Source organism: Ictalurus punctatus, unplaced genomic scaffold, assembly GCF_001660625.3.
Source record: "Ictalurus punctatus breed USDA103 unplaced genomic scaffold, Coco_2.0 Super-Scaffold_100046, whole genome shotgun sequence".
Classification (NCBI taxonomy): Eukaryota; Metazoa; Chordata; class Actinopteri; order Siluriformes; family Ictaluridae; genus Ictalurus; species Ictalurus punctatus.
Window position 1 is genome coordinate 5,607,296 of NW_026521087.1, and position 17,101 is coordinate 5,624,396.

The following is a 17,101-nucleotide window of genomic DNA, read 5'->3' on the forward strand; positions in this document are numbered from 1 at the left end:
TGCCAACTACCATAAAGCACCTCCAGAAGCTCCAAGTTACAATCCGTACGTTGGCTGGGAATCGAACCTGGGCCAAATGCTTGGAAGGCAGCTATGCTCACCTCTATACCACCAATGCCACACTGGGCAATTCAAAGCTGCTGAACAAAAGTTTAACTATGTGCTCTTCTCATCAGCAGACCATAGGCAACAGCTAAAGGGTGTTTCTGTCGTGGTTTCTGTAGTGTAGTGGTTATCACGTTTGCTTCACACGCAAAAGGTCCCTGGTTCAAGTCTGGGCAGAAACAAGCTAGCAGTTTTGAACTTTGCTTTAATAACTGACCGATTGTCATCACTGTAGGAACAGGTCCTCTAGGAACAGCCGGAAAGCGAGACCTTGGACAGAGCAGATTTCCTTATTTTGTGCCTTTGTAGCAAAGCAGTTGACATTTGCTTACAAAATGAAAGGGAGTCTCTGTTTTTCTACAGAAAGTGGAAGCCTGGCTCTTTCGTTGCTCAATAAGACTCTGTGCGTGACTGGAAAATTTTCCGTAAAGTACTGGTCGCCAAGTTCACCTATCAGCGAGAGGTCTACGCCCGAAAAAGGCTGGGAGCGGTTTCCCTTCCATTGAGCTTTTGGTGCAAGGCAGATAACAGCTGCTTGCAAAATCACAGGCAGTCTCTGCTTTTCCACTGAATGTGGAAGCCTGGCTCTTTCCTTCATCAAGAAGACAAGAGTAATGATGCGCTTGATTCGAGGGGTAGGGGTAGACATGGCCAGGGAAGAAGAGAAACAATACAGAGCAGCAAGTAGTTACACAGACTCCTGAATGTTCTCAGTAACCATACATTTCATGTAAACATCAACCAGAAAAACTGAAAATATGTACACACTGTATTTCACAATAATTAACAATGGTCAAGTCCATCAATAACGCAAATGTCCAAGTCTGTTAAGTTCAGTACCCCAACTAAACTTTCTAAATCTTACGGTTCGGTCCCCATTTGGGCGCCACTCTGTAGCGTGGTACCTTATGGGGTTTGGACGCCAGACAGTTCAAATTAACAGTCATTTATAACTTATAATTTGGACATCACTCAGAATAAGGCTACTCAATTCTTACAAAATAAGTTTATTATTATTTATGCAATAAACATAAGAAAATACAGATTGTTTCAGTCATAGAAACCGAAATAATGAAAACCAAAAAGTTCCCCTACGTGGGATTAATAAACGCACCCATAAGGAAACAAGGCTCTATTCATAAAAGAAAATTTTCACACACAAAAGGCAGAAAATAAAACATTTAACCCCAAAATAATTCTTAACCAAAACAAAAAAGTTGTTCACTTTAAAAGTTGCACTTCAATGGCGGTGATTTAGGCATACGGGAGTTTGTGAACCCGAAAGCATGGGAAAGAGCAGTCAGATTCCGCTTAACACTCGGAGTTCTTTACAGACAGTAACATCCAACGATTTAAACATACTGGTTCTCCACAAAAGTATTAAAGAAAGGATCTCAAACCCGTGATGTGCCTCCGAACCCTCAAAACTCCGCTCACTCGTTTATTCACCTTGGCAGAATATTCCCGAAGTGTTCGCCAGCCTCCTGAATCAATATCCACAAGGTTATAATCCACAGTAAGAGCATTAGCATGGTCCTTGGCAAACACACACCATCAGTTCCGCCATTCTCACCTGGCTTTCATTTCCGTGTCCCGCTTTCTCTCACCTAGTCACCTGTTCTTTTTATTGCTTCCTAAGACCACACCCTTCTCTTCATCTCTTTTTTTACTTCCGTTAATTAAAACACCACGGAATGGAACGGACTCCGCTTCTGTGTCAATAAATGGTAAATGGCACACTTATATAGCACTTTACAGTGTGTCTCATTCACCCATTCACACACCAATGGTAGCAGAGCTGCCATGCAAGGCGCTAACTTGCCATCGGGAGCAACTTGGGGTTCAGTGTCTTGCCCAAGGACACTTCGGCATGTGGAGTCCTGCTGGCCGGGAATCAAACAGCCAACCCTACGATTAGTGGACAACCCGCTCTACCACCTGATCCACAGCCACCCCTGTCACTGTGCAGCTGTCTGTTACAAATGAATGGGAAAATATCCTTGGCATCCATGCAATTCAAGGATGTTGTAATTGGTAAGTTGTGATGTCAAAAGTATCTGTACCAAGTTGATACTAAAATTTTAAAAAGAATGATACGATAAGTTTTTTTTTCAGTATCGGCTGTACCAAGTATTCTTCTGCTTTCTGATTGACTTTCTTTTGTAGGTATTAATTAACCGTGATTTCCACTCAGCCATCTTACTGGAATTTGTGTAGGTTAGGAATGAGACTGAGGATGGAGTTGTACAGTTTTGTAGTGTGTATCGTTTGTAAATATTGTTAACTTCTTTACCATAGCCATGCTGAGGGAGGTGTTGACTAAATTAGAGATGGTGCTGGACCAACAAACCACTGAGATTGCTTCAACTACAGGTGTTCCAAGTGCAGTCTTTGGATATTGATGAAGATTTACTGCCCTGCAAGATCTTCCTCAACTGCGTAGTCTGGAGCGAAGGATGCAACAGAGCCCAGATTGCAAGCAAAATCTGGTGAGAATTTTTTTTCTTTTTTTGTTAACAATTGCTTGCACAATTACACAGCTACTGAGAGTGTTTGTTTTCTCAAGGTGACACACTCGTACTCATTCAACACCACTTTGATATGAGGGAACAGTTATGACCTAATCTTTGGTAGAGGAGCAAAACATGGAAAGCACACAGGGCAGGGTAACTGCAGGAGTAGTGAGAAGCACTGACACAGTTGACAAGGCAATACATGCTTATTAATTATTTATATTTTATATTATATTATTGTTTTAAAAATCATCGGTTTCGGTAAACTGGTTGGCGCTTATTGACAGGGCGGATGTGCTCGACTGCACCTGGCGCATACTGAAGAGGGTGATTGCTAACTCCCTGGCAAAGAACCTCAATTGGAGGGGAGTCGATGGAAAGACTTCACTGGCCACTCTCAAACTTGGAGAGGTCATGATTGGTAAGTATATCTGTTTACATACAGAATTAGCTGTCTCTCTCAGATTTTATGTAAGGGGTAATCCACAGCTAGATGTGCACTAAACGATTTTAGTGCATGATGTGGAGGAGAAGAACCACTCGTTCAAATCGTCACCTAGCCATGGATTACCCCGCTTATACCATGGTCTTTCCACAATTAATAAAGTTAAAGCTGTCATTGATTTTAGAAGCTCAAACTTTGATTAGAAGTTTAAAATGACAGTTAATTTCTATTAGTTAGGTCGTTAGATCTGGAATTTTGCCCGGTATAAATCAGACACAGAGATAAAGTAGTGTGATGAGATTACATTTATTTGAATGAATTGACAGATATCTATCAGAGACAGAGAGATTAATCATGTATGAATTTCCTGCATCATGTGCCTCTCAGCAGTCAGTCAGTGCGTTTACATGGACAACAATAATCCACTGTTAACCCGATTAAGACGATACTTTGATTAAGAAACTACCACGTAAACAGCAATTTTTAATTACCTTAATCTGATTAAAGTCATTACTCGAAGTAAGCACTAATCGAATTAAGACATGTAGTACTCCTGTTTTAGTCGCATTATCAACGTGTATTACAGACATGTAAACACCTGAATCACATTATTAACGTTGTGTGAGTTTTCACCGCATTTTGCGACAGGACACGTACACACACGGCAGTGCTCAACATTTTACGGCGAACAAGAGAGCACGGCTGCGTCCCAATCAGCATACTTGCCTACTATAGGCCTGTAGTGGGGAAAATACATCTATCTCGGCTACTATATAGACGCTAAGTGCACGGTTTGGGATGCAGTTCACGGCTTCAAGCAGTTGTCTATTTGCACGTACAGCATGACAAAAAAAAACTGCGCTTAAAGCGTTCATAAAAAAATTAAATAAAAATACCCAAAACTGTATACTATACCATAACGAAGACGAACTGTATGTTGACGTGAAATTCTGGAGGGACGTCGGACGGCGTGGCGCGACACATGTAAACACCTTATTCACGTTATTATCTTACTCAGAGTAAGGTCAATAATTAGATTACTGCTGTCCATGTAAACATAGTCAGTGTTGCGCAGCAGTAGTGTAGTAAAACTGTGAGTTGAATTACTTCACAAACAGTGATGGTAACACCTCATTGCTGAGAAATATAATGTAACTTTTTACCAGCAAAGTTATTTTTTTTGTTGCAGACAAAGTTGCAGACAGCGCCGGCAAGAAGTGTCTGTGTGTACGAATGTGTGTTCACGAATGTCTCTGTTTGCTCGAGTGTCTGTGTGTGTGTGTGTGTTTGTGTGTGCATGTAGGCTGCGCGTTGATTTAGAAATGCTCACAGTGATCAAACTGACTGGAACTACCTGTGCAATAAACGGTTATAATGCACACCTTCCAGCCAATCAGAATCCAATATTCACACTGACCATGGTATAAACGTAATTAATGCTTAGGATTCATAATAAGCTTACGATATGTATTGCTTTCTTCCAATGTTCACAGAAACCTCTTCACGGCTAAAGCTGCAGAGATGGAGGTTGTGGGGACCATGAAGAGGTGGCTCCAGCTGGCATCAGATCGAGAGTGCGGGCGCAAGAGAAGACTTTTGAAAACTTTTGCAAAAAGAAGGTATTTAGAGTGTTTTAACTGTGGACTCTTTGTTAATTTGTTAAAATGTACATATTGTAGTGTATTTTTGATTGTTTATAAAAGTCCTTGCTGTTTTTAAATGGTTGAATTTGTGTGTGTGTGTGTGTGTGTGTTGGTATCTGGGTGGGTATACAGTTGCGGTCGGAAGTTTACATACCACTTGCAGTATCTACAAAATCTTAATACTCTTTACAAAATAAGATTGATCATAAAAATCCTAAGTTTCTTATTTAGTACCGCCATGAATAAGCTATTTCACATAACAGATGTTTACATATAGTCCACAAGATAATAGCTGAAATTATAACAATTACCCCATTCAAAAGTTTACACACGTTTGATTCTTAATATTGTGTGTCGTTACCTGAATGATCCAGGACTCTTTTTATGTGTTATGATAGTTGTTCATGAGTCCCTTGTTTGTCCTGAGCAGTTAAACTGCCCACTGTTCTTCAGAAAAATCCTCCAGGTCCTTCTCATACTTTGCTTTTCCTGCATATTTTAGCCCTTTCCAGTAGCGGTTATATGATGTTCCGATCCATCTTTTCACACTGAGGACAACCGAGGGACTCGTACACGACTATTCCAAAAGGTGCAAACATTCACTGATGCTCAAGAAGGTAACAGCATGCATTAAGAGCCTGGCTGTAAACGTTGTAAACAGGATGATCATGTACATTTTTTTGTCTTCTGGGATACTTCTTCTATGCTGTATTAACCATCTTTCTGTAATAAACCTTTTTCACCTCAGAGGACGAGTCTGCAAGTGTTGTCTAATTTCACAACTAATCACAACTCAGTTTTTACATTTTTTTATTTTATTTTTAAGAAAATAATTAAAATTCAATAACCTTTTGACTGTATGAGGTACCCGTAAATGAGAAAAAACATAGTACTACTTTCATAAAATGTCATGTGCAGCTTGATGGTAATTATAGTAATGTATAGTAATTCTGAGTCTTGAACAGTAAACTCTCAAGTGTCATTGTCATGTCACAGCAAACCAGCGACTCCGTTTCCCAGAATGCACCTCAGACTACAAACATGGCAAACACAAACTACAACTCCAAACCAACACACCGACATTGTTAACAGAATACTAATCAGACAAACCTGTTACCAATGAACCTACTACATTAGAGAAGGAAATACTGGATGTGAAGTGCAGTAGTGCTAGTGTGTGTGAATAGACTATCAGTTTAGATACTGACCCTGAACACTACTAACATGCAGTGCTTTCTTGGGGTGGTGCTGAAGTTGGAGTTGAACCGGTAAGAAAGATATTAGAGAGAGGCTTCTTTACACTCCTGAGGATGTTCAATTAGAACCTGCACCAAACTCACCTGATTCAAGTCATCAGCTAATTAAGTGGCCTGCACGAGCTGAGGTGGGTGCTTTAGAGCAGATAAAACACCAAATGTGTTATCTAAGAGTTCAGAGCCTGTGTTCTAGACACATGATTTAGAGTGGAGACTTAGGCTTAGACCTTAGGCTTTGGAGTTATTCTGATTATAGGTTTCAGTGAGGAAGTGACTGAAGTTAAGGAGAGGAACTGTAAATAAAGTTATAGTCTTTCTGAGTAAACAGAATAAGGCTATATTATTGTTACCGGGGGGGGAAAGAAACTCATAGTAGCGCTGATGAAATACATATACATGACAAAAACTGCTAGGAAAAAGAACTCAGAACATTTGCTTAACCTAATACGTTTTTTTTTTTCCATCTGCACATAATTATTTTAGCAGTTGCTTTTGCAATAAAAAGACTTAAAGTCGAGGGTCCCTGTAAGTAGCTATGGAGAGAGAGAGAGAGAGAGAAAGAGGAGTAGTGAACCATTGACATCATGTACAGCGTTAGCATGAAGGTGTGATTGACAGTTTTTAGAAATCACTTCCTAATCCTATGCTAAGATGAATACTACTAGGCTACTACTCTAGTAATAATAATAACAATAAGGAGAAGAAGAAGAAAGATAGATTAAAGGGTGAGGAGTAAAATCAGTATAAAGTGGGGCTGTTTTGTCTTCAGCAATAATATCTAGTGCTAATAAATAATTTGTCAACTACATTGTATATATCTAGTGCCTGGTAATCAACCTCCTCACCTGGTGAGAGGACAGTCCACTCATCCTGACATTTCACACAGTATGAATAATAATGATAACAAAAGGAAGTAAAGCTAAATGAATGTTTTAACTGAGAGTAATACTTTGTACCCATATTTCCAATTTTATAGTAGATTGCACACAGTTTTTGCTTGTTACGTTTAGACCCGAGGGGATTGCAAACTTCAAAAGCACCATCGTCATTGCACCATCGCAAATGCTGAGGATCATCAGCCATAGTCCGTTGTAATACAGTGTCTTTATGCTTTTGGTAAATATGACATCTAAAGGACTCATACTTTGAAAAGGTCCTCTGACAGTCATTAAGACCACAAGTTATTGAAAAATTTGCCTCGTGCATGAATGAGACCAATGTGCTGGATTAATTTGACAATCGTTCTCCCAGAGCATTTAGGACACCAGAATAGACGAGGCATTTTTGGCAGATATTACTGTAAGAGGTTGATTACTCTGGTAACTGGAGTAGGTAGAGGCTTGTCACCATCCACAGTAAGTTTCAAAACATATTGCTGAAGAAAAATCAGAGTGTTCTTCAAATGAGATGGATATGTTGAATTGAAGACAAAATAAGCACAAAATGAAGCAAGAGCCCTTTCATCCACACCGCTAGCGCAGCAGAACTCTATCCCATCGACTTTGATGACTGCAGTGACTCTTCTTGTAAACACAGTTTTGCAGTCAGTGACTTCTGGTACTTGCAGCGGTAACAGCAGACTTTCTATGCCAGCGACCCGCCTTCGAGCCTCAGCTTCATTAACTGTTTTTTAAAGGATTGGGTTTTTTTCACTGTAGAAGTTCACTACAACTGTAGAAGTTGTAGAATAAATTCCCCATGAACAACACTGACTGGAGCACATGCCAATTAAGTTGATGGACTATTAGCAAGTTATTGTCATGCATTCATATAAATCCAACAATTATGTTTTTCACTATTTAGCTGTCTTTTTACTTTAAGGATCTAATAAACTGCATATATGACATGATTTTATTTACAAGTATCATGTTTGTGATTTTAGGTTATTCGTCATTTAGTACAGCTTCTGACCATTAAATCAAAACAGACTTGTGATTTGATGACATAATGCTTATTTATTTAGAAACAGAAGTACCTAAATACAAATATGCTAAATACTTTATATTTTTATATACAAATAACCAGGTGAAAAAGAAGACAACCTTCCAATTGTGAAACTGGTTATTAAAGCCCTTAATTAAGTGTATTGTCCATGCAGTGTGCACAGATGTCCTTCTCATCTAGGGATAAAATGTTCCGCTGGCCCTTTAAAAAGCAGGAATGTGAGTTTCCGTTCTGCCCAGGAGTATCGCGAGAGTTCACCTACGAGCAGCGCGATTTACAACGCGATGCAAGTGTTTCTTATGAAGTGTGAGAACCGGGAAGTTCTTGTGCATGAAGCAAGACTTTAAGTTTAAAGTCACAGTGGAGCCACTGAGCAGTGAGATTAAGCGTACTCGTCAGGCTTACATCTGAAGACCAAACATCTGTGGTGAAGTTCATCGCGGAGTGGTTATGAAGAAGCTCGTGAATATGATCTGTCATACGGTTGTATAACTCCGGTAAGTAGACGAATGTGAAATAACGCCGCCTCGGTAAAGTGTAGCGAGACTCAAGGTGTTTTTCCAGTCGCTGAAATTCCATGTCCTTCACTACAGAGCATGGTTGATCATCAAGCGCCATAAACCCCAATACTTTCTGAGTAATTTCTAGAGTTTTTGTGCTGTCGGATTATCAGATATTTTTAAATTATGGATAGATGAAAAATAGCCTTTTGGTATCGGCCGATACATCGGTGCATCTCTAGTTAAAACCAAGAATATAATGGGTAATTGCATATTTCATTTTAATTGACCCCCCCCCCCCCCCCTTTTTTTCTGAAGCAGCCTTATATGGTCTTGCATGTGTATAAATATTATATTTGTATGTGTATGTTGCATTTCCTACTGTCGATAAGGAAAGGGAAAAGGAGACAGACTTATATTCTTGGTTGTACAAAACCACGCTGTAACTTCAATTCAGTTCCGTTTTATTTGTATAGCGTTTTTTAACAATAGACGTTGCCTCAAAGCAGCTTTACAGAAACATATAAACACGGGATACAGATTTTAAATGTGCGACAGTCAACACTGGAACCAGCACCAGACAGGTCATTACAAAATTATGGATGGATGGAATGTTAGAAAAAGAGCAGTAAAAAAGTCAATGTAATGCTCACTGCATTTGGAAGTCATTTAGGAGAAAATGATCTTGGTGATGCAGTGCAAGATGACGAGATAACTTCATCTAATATCCAAAGTGTTGCTGGTGGCACATATCATTATTTTGGTATTCTTAAAGCTTTGTCCAAAACCATGGAAAGAATCTGGTCTGTTGTTCTAGAGAAGTATGAATTCGAACTTCAACTGAACATGGATGTCTTACCACTGTTTAAAAGTTCGTCTCTGTAGTTTTGGCCAATTATAGGGTTACTGCAGGGTTATACTAAGAAACCAGTTGTCATTGCTCTGTTCTGTGGTAAATCAAAGCCAACATCACAAACTGATGAATTTGAAAGATCTAGTCAGTGAACTGCAAGGGTTAAGCAAGGGATTTGCCATAAATGGGAAGCAATTTTTCCTAAATGTCACATCTATCCTGTGTGATGCTCCAGCTAGAGCTTTTATAAAGGGAATTAAATCACATACTGGTTATTCAGGTTGTGACAAGTGCATCCAGTCTGGTGTGTACATCAACCATAGAATGACCTTTCCTGAGATCAGCAGCCCACGTAGGACTGATGAGTCTTTTGTCAACATGTCTGATGAAGACCATCATACTGAAACATCTCTTTTAAAAGCTGCAGGAATTGGCATGGTATCATGCTTTCCACATGATTACATGCACCTTGTATGTCTTGGTGTTATGTGAAAACTGCTGGACTTATGGCTTGCTTCAGGGCCTTTATGTTGTCTTTTGTCTGCTCGCCAAAGTGTTATAATCTCAGACACACTTGTTAGCTTGAGACGTTATATTCCTGAGGACTTTGCTAGGAAACCCAGGCAATTCTCAGAAAGACTGAGGTGGAAAGCAACAAAATTGCGACAGTTTCTGTTATACACAAGTCCAGTGGTTCTTCTTGATGTGCTGTCATAACCAATGTACAGCAATTTTAATTATCTGTTGCTATCTTTATACTCTCCAATCCACTCTTTGTATAATTCTTAATGACTTTGCTCACAGTTTGCTAGTGTCATTTGTAAAGCATTTTAGTGAGTTGTATGGTCCTGAATTTGTTATCTACAATGTACATGGGCTAACCCATCTTTCTGAGGATGTCAAAAAACATGGAAGCCTTGACTTCTTGTCTGGGTTTCTGTTTGAAAACTTCCTGGGATAAATAATTTTTTTTTTTTGAGAACTCCACACCATCTCCTATAACAGGTTATACGGAGACTTTCAGAAATGGACTGTTTCATGGTAATTGCTGAACATTTGGATATGAAAATTGTCTTGAAAAACAACATGAAAATGGCCCAATTCCACCGGATTTTAATAAAGTTGATCAGTTCCAGGAGGTTGTTCTAGGTAGCACTAGAGTTCATCTATCATGTATGGGAGAAAACTGTAGGAATTGGAGGCTGCTTTGGTGTAGTAATGAATATTCTTCAATGTCAGGAGAAAGTAAAGTGCTTAAAACACTTATCTAAATGAAAAGCTTACAGCACCTAGTAGTCCCATTCAGTCTCCCAACCAAGAACTAACCAGGCCCAACTTTGCTTTGCTTCTGAGATCAGGCTTTGTCAGAGTGGTATGGCTGTAAGCAACAGATGCCACCAAATGGGGCCTATTTAAATAGTATAAACAAACATCTGACTGACTGACTGACTGATTGACTGACTGATTGACTGACTGATTTATTGATTGATTTTCCTTCATTTCTACACAATCAGTCTGACTGTGAATTGGTGGAGTCCATGCACTTCTTCAAATAAGACAGGGTGCTCACTCACACCTGATTGTCATCCCGTTGATTGAAAACACCTGACCCTAATTTCCCCTTCAGACTAACTGCTCATGCAGACGCCAACAGTGTCTGCACCATGCACGCTCCCTTTACAGAATGCGCTTAAGCAAGGTCTTTACAAGAAAAATAGGGTCCAAACCCACATGGGCTGTGCACAGCGGACTGGCAGCTCATCACCTTAACCTCTTGCTGACATAGCTCACGCGTATGAAATTACATCCCGGTGTGTGGAGCAAAAAAGAGGTTTCGGTGCAGGTTCTTCGCCCCTGTCGTCTGGACTGCGGAATGCGCTCTGCGTTGACGGACCTCCAGAGACGCAAGAGCCTTACAGCAGCTGTGGCCAAAAAGCATTGAAATACAGCTCACGGTCGCGAAACACGTAGCCACAGTGCTAGCTCTTCACATTTCTCCACCCTCTCTAGTGCCAGCTCAGGGACCTGTACAAAGCTTCCCAGTTGTAGGCGTGAGACAGACTGCAACAAAGCCAGACATTGCTGGAAAGAGGAGGCAACGTGAGAAGCTTGCGACGAGGATGGGATTCGAACCCACGCGTGCAGAGCACAACGGATTAGCAGTCCATCGCCTTAACCTCTCGGCCACCTCGTCCGAGGCCCGCCCCGTTTAACGGAAACTATGCAAATGAGGGTTTCATGTTCGCCGGCTGGATGACTGCTTCTCAAATAGATCTGATTCAAGTCTTGGGGTATGAGCTGTGCCGTCATATAAACTGAAGGGTGACGATGCGGCGAGACGGCCCAAAGGTCTCACAGAACGGGACAACTCCATAGTCGAGCCGTCGCAATGCAATCCAATCCTTGGGCGGCTAGGTACCGACTACCTATGGACTGCCCGTCCCAGCGAGTTAAATTTCTTTGGAAAATGTAACTTTTACCCGTGACCCTGAGTAGGATTACGTGGTATAGAAGATGGATGGATGGATGGAAATGTAACTTTTATCCTTACCTGGATAGACACAACGACTGTGGAAAAGGGGGGCATGAGTTGCGACGTTCGTGAGGCAGCATGCTACGTGGTGTATAGCATGAAAGCGTGGGAGAAAAACCGGCGCAAAGCCTTTGGAGACGAGACATCACCCACCGTGAGCTAACGACCGTGGCAGCGGTGGGATTTGAACCCACGCCCCCGAAGAGACTGGAGCCTAAATCCAGCGCCTTGGACCACTCGGCCACGCTACCCGCAGGCCGGCGTGGTGGTAAACCCGTCCGTGGGAAGAAGGTGACCGGGTCATTCCGCCGGACAACAAGAAATCTGGCATGGGCGCGACAAAAGGGCTGTTGTGAGACTCGAGTGCCTTTCGCTTAACCGGCTCTGGCGGAGACATCTAACCATTTCCAGCTGAAGACAGAGCTAAGGCCTGGTCTTTTGGACGCGATTCGTCTAGGCTTAAGACGCCATGCTCCACGGTCACATCGGAGTTGTGTTTGCGGAAGAGCTCTTCTGCCATGACCTTACATCCCACTTACGGTGGTGCTTGAAAGTTTGTGAACCCTTTAGAGCTTTCTATACATCTTCATTACCGGGACCTAAAACATCGTAAGATCTTCACACAAGTGTCAAAAGTAGATAAAGAGAACCTAATTACAGAAACCAGACAAAAACATTACAGATGGTCAGTTATTTATTGATGAAAATGATCCAGTATTGCATACCTGTGAGTGGCAAAAGTATGCGAACCTTTGCTTTCAGTATCTGGTGTGACCTCGGTGTGCATCAACCACTGCAAACAAACGTTTCCGGTAACTGTTGAACAGTCCTGCACGTCAGCTTGGAGGAATTTTAGCCCATCCCTCATTACAGTACAGTTTCATCTCTAGGATGTGGGTGGGTTTCCTCACATGAGCTGCTTGCTTCAGGTCCTTCCGCAGCATTTCTACTGGATCAAGGTCAGGACCTTGACTTGGCCATTCCAAAACATTGACTTTATTCTTCTTTAACCATCCTTTGGTAGAACGACTTGTGTGCTTAGGGTTGTTGTCTTGCTGCGCGGCCCACTTTCCCCTTGAGATCCAGTTTACGGACAGATGTGCTGACATTTTCTTTTAGAATTTGCTGGTATGATTCAGAATGCATTGCTCCATCAATGATGGCAAGCCGTCCTGGCCCAGATGCAGCGAAACAGGCCCAAACTGCAACGCTACCACCACCATTTTTCAGAAATGGGATACGGGTCTTATGCTGGAATGCGGTGTTCTCCTTCCCCCAAACATAACCCTTCTCATTTAAACCAAAAAGTTCTAGTTTGGTCTCACCTGTCCACAAAACGTTTTTTCGAGTAGCCTTGGGTCTTGTCCATGTGATCTTTAGCAAACTGCATGCAGGAAGCAATGTTCTTTATGGAAAGCAGGGGCTTTCTCCTTGCCATCCTGCCATGCACACCACTGTTGTTCAGTGTACTCATTATGGTGGACTCAGGAACATTGACATTTGCCTACGCGAGAGAGGCCTTTAGTGGCTTAGAAGTTACCCTGGGATCCGTTGTGACCTCGTGGACAATTACATGTCTTGCTCTTGGAGTGATCTTTGTTGGCTGACCACGCCTGGGGAGGGTAACCATGCTCGTGAATTTCCTGCATTTGTACACAATCTGTCTGACTGTGGATTGGTGACTTCAGACTAACTGCTCATGCAGACGCCAACAGTGTCTGCACCATGCACGCTCCCTTTACAGAATGCGCTTAAGCAAGGTCTTTACAAGAAAAATAGGGTCCAAACCCACATGGGCTGTGCACAGCGGACTGGCAGCTCATCACCTTAACCTCTTGCTGACATAGCTCACGCGTATGAAATTACATCCCGGTGTGTGGAGCAAAAAAGAGGTTTCGGTGCAGGTTCTTCGCCCCTGTCGTCTGGACTGCGGAATGCGCTCTGCGTTGACGGACCTCCAGAGACGCAAGAGCCTTACAGCAGCTGTGGCCAAAAAGCATTGAAATACAGCTCACGGTCGCGAAACACGTAGCCACAGTGCTAGCTCTTCACATTTCTCCACCCTCTCTAGGGCCAGCTCAGGGACCTGTACAAAGCTTGCCGGTTGTAGGCCTTGTAGGTGTGAGACAGACTGCAACAAAGCCAGACATTGCTGGAAAGAGGAGGCAACGTGAGAAGCTTGCGACGAGGATGGGATTCGAACCCACGCGTGCAGAGCACAACGGATTAGCAGTCCATCGCCTTAACCTCTCGGCCACCTCGTCCGAGGCCCGCCCCGTTTAACGGAAACTATGCAAATGAGGGTTTCATGTTCGCCGGCTGGATGACTGCTTCTCAAATAGATCTGATTCAAGTCTTGGGGTATGAGCTGTGCCGTCATATAAACTGAAGGGTGACGATGCGGCGAGACGGCCCAAAGGTCTCACAGAACGGGACAACTCCATAGTCGAGCCGTCGCAATGCAATCCAATCCTTGGGCGGCTAGGTACCGACTACCTATGGACTGCCCGTCCCAGCGAGTTAAATTTATTTGGAAAATGTAACTTTTACCCGTGACCCTGAGTAGGATTACGCGGTATAGAAGATGGATGGATGGATGGAAATGTAACTTTTATCCTTACCTGGATATACACAACGACTGTGGAAAAGGGGGGCATGAGTTGCGACGTTCGTGAGGCAGCATGCTACGTGGTGTATAGCATGAAAGCGTGGGAGAAAAACCTGCGCAAAGCCTTTGGAGACGAGACATCACCCACCGTGAGCTAACGACCGTGGCAGCGGTGGGATTTGAACCCACGCCCCCGAAGAGACTGGAGCCTAAATCCAGCGCCTTGGACCACTCGGCCACGCTACCCGCAGGCCGGCGTGGTGGTAAACCCGTCCGTGGGAAGAAGGTGACCGGGTGATTCCGCCGGACAACAAGAAATCTGGCATGGGCGCGACAAAAGGGCTGTTGTGAGACTCGAGTGCCTTTCGCTTAACCGGCTCTGGCGGAGACATCTAACCATTTCCAGCTGAAGACAGAGCTAAGGCCTGGTCTTTTGGACGCGATTCGTCTAGGCTTAAGACGCCATGCTCCACGGTCACATCGGAGTTGTGTTTGCGGAAGAGCTCTTCTGCCATGACCTTACATCCCACTTACGGTGGTGCTTGAAAGTTTGTGAACCCTTTAGAGCTTTCTATACATCTTCATTACCGGGACCTAAAACATCGTAAGATCTTCACACAAGTATCAAAAGTAGATAAAGAGAACCTAATTACAGAAACCAGACAAAAACATTACAGATGGTCAGTTATTTATTGATGAAAATGATCCAGTATTGCATACCTGTGAGTGGCAAAAGTATGCGAACCTTTGCTTTCAGTATCTGGTGTGACCTCGGTGTGCAGCAACCACTGCAAACAAACGTTTCCGGTAACTGTTGAACAGTCCTGCACGTCAGCTTGGAGGAATTTTAGCCCATCCCTCATTACAGTACAGTTTCATCTCTAGGATGTGGGTGGGTTTCCTCACATGAGCTGCTTGCTTCAGGTCCTTCCGCAGCATTTCTACTGGATCAAGGTCAGGACCTTGACTTGGCCATTCCAAAACATTGACTTTATTCTTCTTTAACCATCCTTTGGTAGAACGACTTGTGTGCTTAGGGTTGTTGTCTTGTTGCGCGGCCCACTTTCCCCTTGAGATCCAGTTTACGGACAGATGTGCTGACATTTTCTTTTAGAATTTGCTGGTATTATTCAGAATGCATTGTTCCATCAATGATGGCAAGCCGTCCTGGCCCAGATGCAGCGAAACAGGCCCAAACTGCAACGCTACCACCACCATTGTTCAGAAATGGGATACGGGTCTTATGCTGGAATGCGGTGTTCTCCTTCCCCCAAACATAACCCTTCTCATTTAAACCAAAAAGTTCTAGTTTGGTCTCACCTGTCCACAAAACGTTTTTTCGAGTAGCCTTGGGTCTTGTCCATGTGATCTTTAGCAAACTGCATGCAGGAAGCAATGTTCTTTATGGAAAGCAGGGGCTTTCTCCTTGCCATCCTGCCATGCACAACACTGTTGTTCAGTGTACTCATTATGGTGGACTCAGGAACATTGACATTTGCCTACGCGAGAGAGGCCTTTAGTGGCTTAGAAGTTACCCTGGGATCCGTTGTGACCTCGTGGACAATTACATGTCTTGCTCTTGGAGTGATCTTTGTTGGCTGACCACGCCTGGGGAGGGTAACCATGCTCGTGAATTTCCTTCATTTGTACACAATCTGTCTGACTGTGGATTGGTGGAGTCCAGGCGCTTTAGAGATTTTTTTTTTTTTTTTGGAACTTTTCCAGCCTGATGAGCATCAACAACTCTTTTTCTGAGATCCTCACAAACTTCCTTTTTTCATACCATGATACACTTCCACAAACATGTGTTGTGAAGATCAGACTTTGATAGATCCCCGTTCTTCAAATAAGACAGGGTGCTCACTCACACCTGATTGTCATCCCGTTGATTGAAAACACCTGACCCTAATTTCCCCTTCAGACTGACTGCTCATGCAGACGCCAACAGTGTCTGCACCATGCACGCTCCCTTTACAGAATGCGCTTAAGCAAGGTCTTTACAAGAAAAATAGGGTCCAAACCCACATGGGCTGTGCACAGCGGACTGGCAGCTCATCACCTTAACCTCTTGCTGACATAGCTCACGCGTATGAAATTACATCCCGGTGTGTGGAGCAAAAAAGAGGTTTCGGTGCAGGTTCTTCGCCCCTGTCGTCTGGACTGCGGAATGCGCTCTGCGTTGACGGACCTCCAGAGACGCAAGAGCCTTACAGCAGCTGTGGCCAAAAAGCATTGAAATACAGCTCACGGTCGCGAAACACGTAGCCACAGTGCTAGCTCTTCACATTTCTCCACCCTCTCTAGTGCCAGCTCAGGGACCTGTACAAAGCTTCCCGGTTGTAGGCCTTGTAGGTGTGAGACAGACTGCAACAAAGCCAGACATTGCTGGAAAGAGGAGGCAACGTGAGAAGCTTGCGACGAGGATGGGATTCGAACCCACGCGTGCAGAGCACAACAGATTAGCAGTCCATCGCCTTAACCTCTCGGCCACCTCGTCCGAGGCCCGCCCCGTTTAACGGAAACTATGCAAATGAGGGTTTCATGTTCGCCGGCTGGATGACTGCTTCTCAAATAGATCTGATTCAAGTCTTGGGGTATGAGCTGTGCCGTCATATAAACTGAAGGGCGACGATGCGGCGAGACGGCCCAAAGGTTTCACAGAACGGGACAACTCCATAGTCGAGCCGTCGCAATGCAATCC

At 43.2% G+C, this 17,101-nt stretch overlaps 1 long non-coding RNA gene and 6 other non-coding genes across 7 annotated transcripts; 2 read left to right on the top strand and 5 right to left on the bottom strand.

The window, feature by feature from the left end:
• The first annotated feature begins 214 nt into the window (after positions 1–214).
• Positions 215–287, top strand: trnav-cac (transfer RNA valine (anticodon CAC)). The gene has a single exon. It is a non-coding gene; the product is annotated as a tRNA-Val (tRNA).
• Positions 288–3,316: 3,029 nt separating this feature from the next.
• Positions 3,317–5,453, top strand: LOC128630208 (uncharacterized). The gene is made up of 2 exons (XR_008394592.1): positions 3,317–4,682; positions 5,209–5,453. It is a non-coding gene; the product is annotated as an uncharacterized LOC128630208 (long non-coding RNA).
• Positions 5,454–11,371: 5,918 nt separating this feature from the next.
• trnas-gcu (transfer RNA serine (anticodon GCU)) lies at positions 11,372–11,453 on the bottom strand. Its single transcript has one exon. It is a non-coding gene; the product is annotated as a tRNA-Ser (tRNA).
• A 508-nt stretch (positions 11,454–11,961) lies between these two features.
• Positions 11,962–12,043, bottom strand: trnal-uag (transfer RNA leucine (anticodon UAG)). Its single transcript has one exon. It is a non-coding gene; the product is annotated as a tRNA-Leu (tRNA).
• Positions 12,044–13,974: 1,931 nt separating this feature from the next.
• trnas-gcu (transfer RNA serine (anticodon GCU)) lies at positions 13,975–14,056 on the bottom strand. Its single transcript has one exon. It is a non-coding gene; the product is annotated as a tRNA-Ser (tRNA).
• Positions 14,057–14,564: 508 nt separating this feature from the next.
• Positions 14,565–14,646, bottom strand: trnal-uag (transfer RNA leucine (anticodon UAG)). The gene has a single exon. It is a non-coding gene; the product is annotated as a tRNA-Leu (tRNA).
• A 2,169-nt stretch (positions 14,647–16,815) lies between these two features.
• Positions 16,816–16,897, bottom strand: trnas-gcu (transfer RNA serine (anticodon GCU)). Its single transcript has one exon. It is a non-coding gene; the product is annotated as a tRNA-Ser (tRNA).
• Between the last annotated feature and the right edge of the window lie 204 nt (positions 16,898–17,101).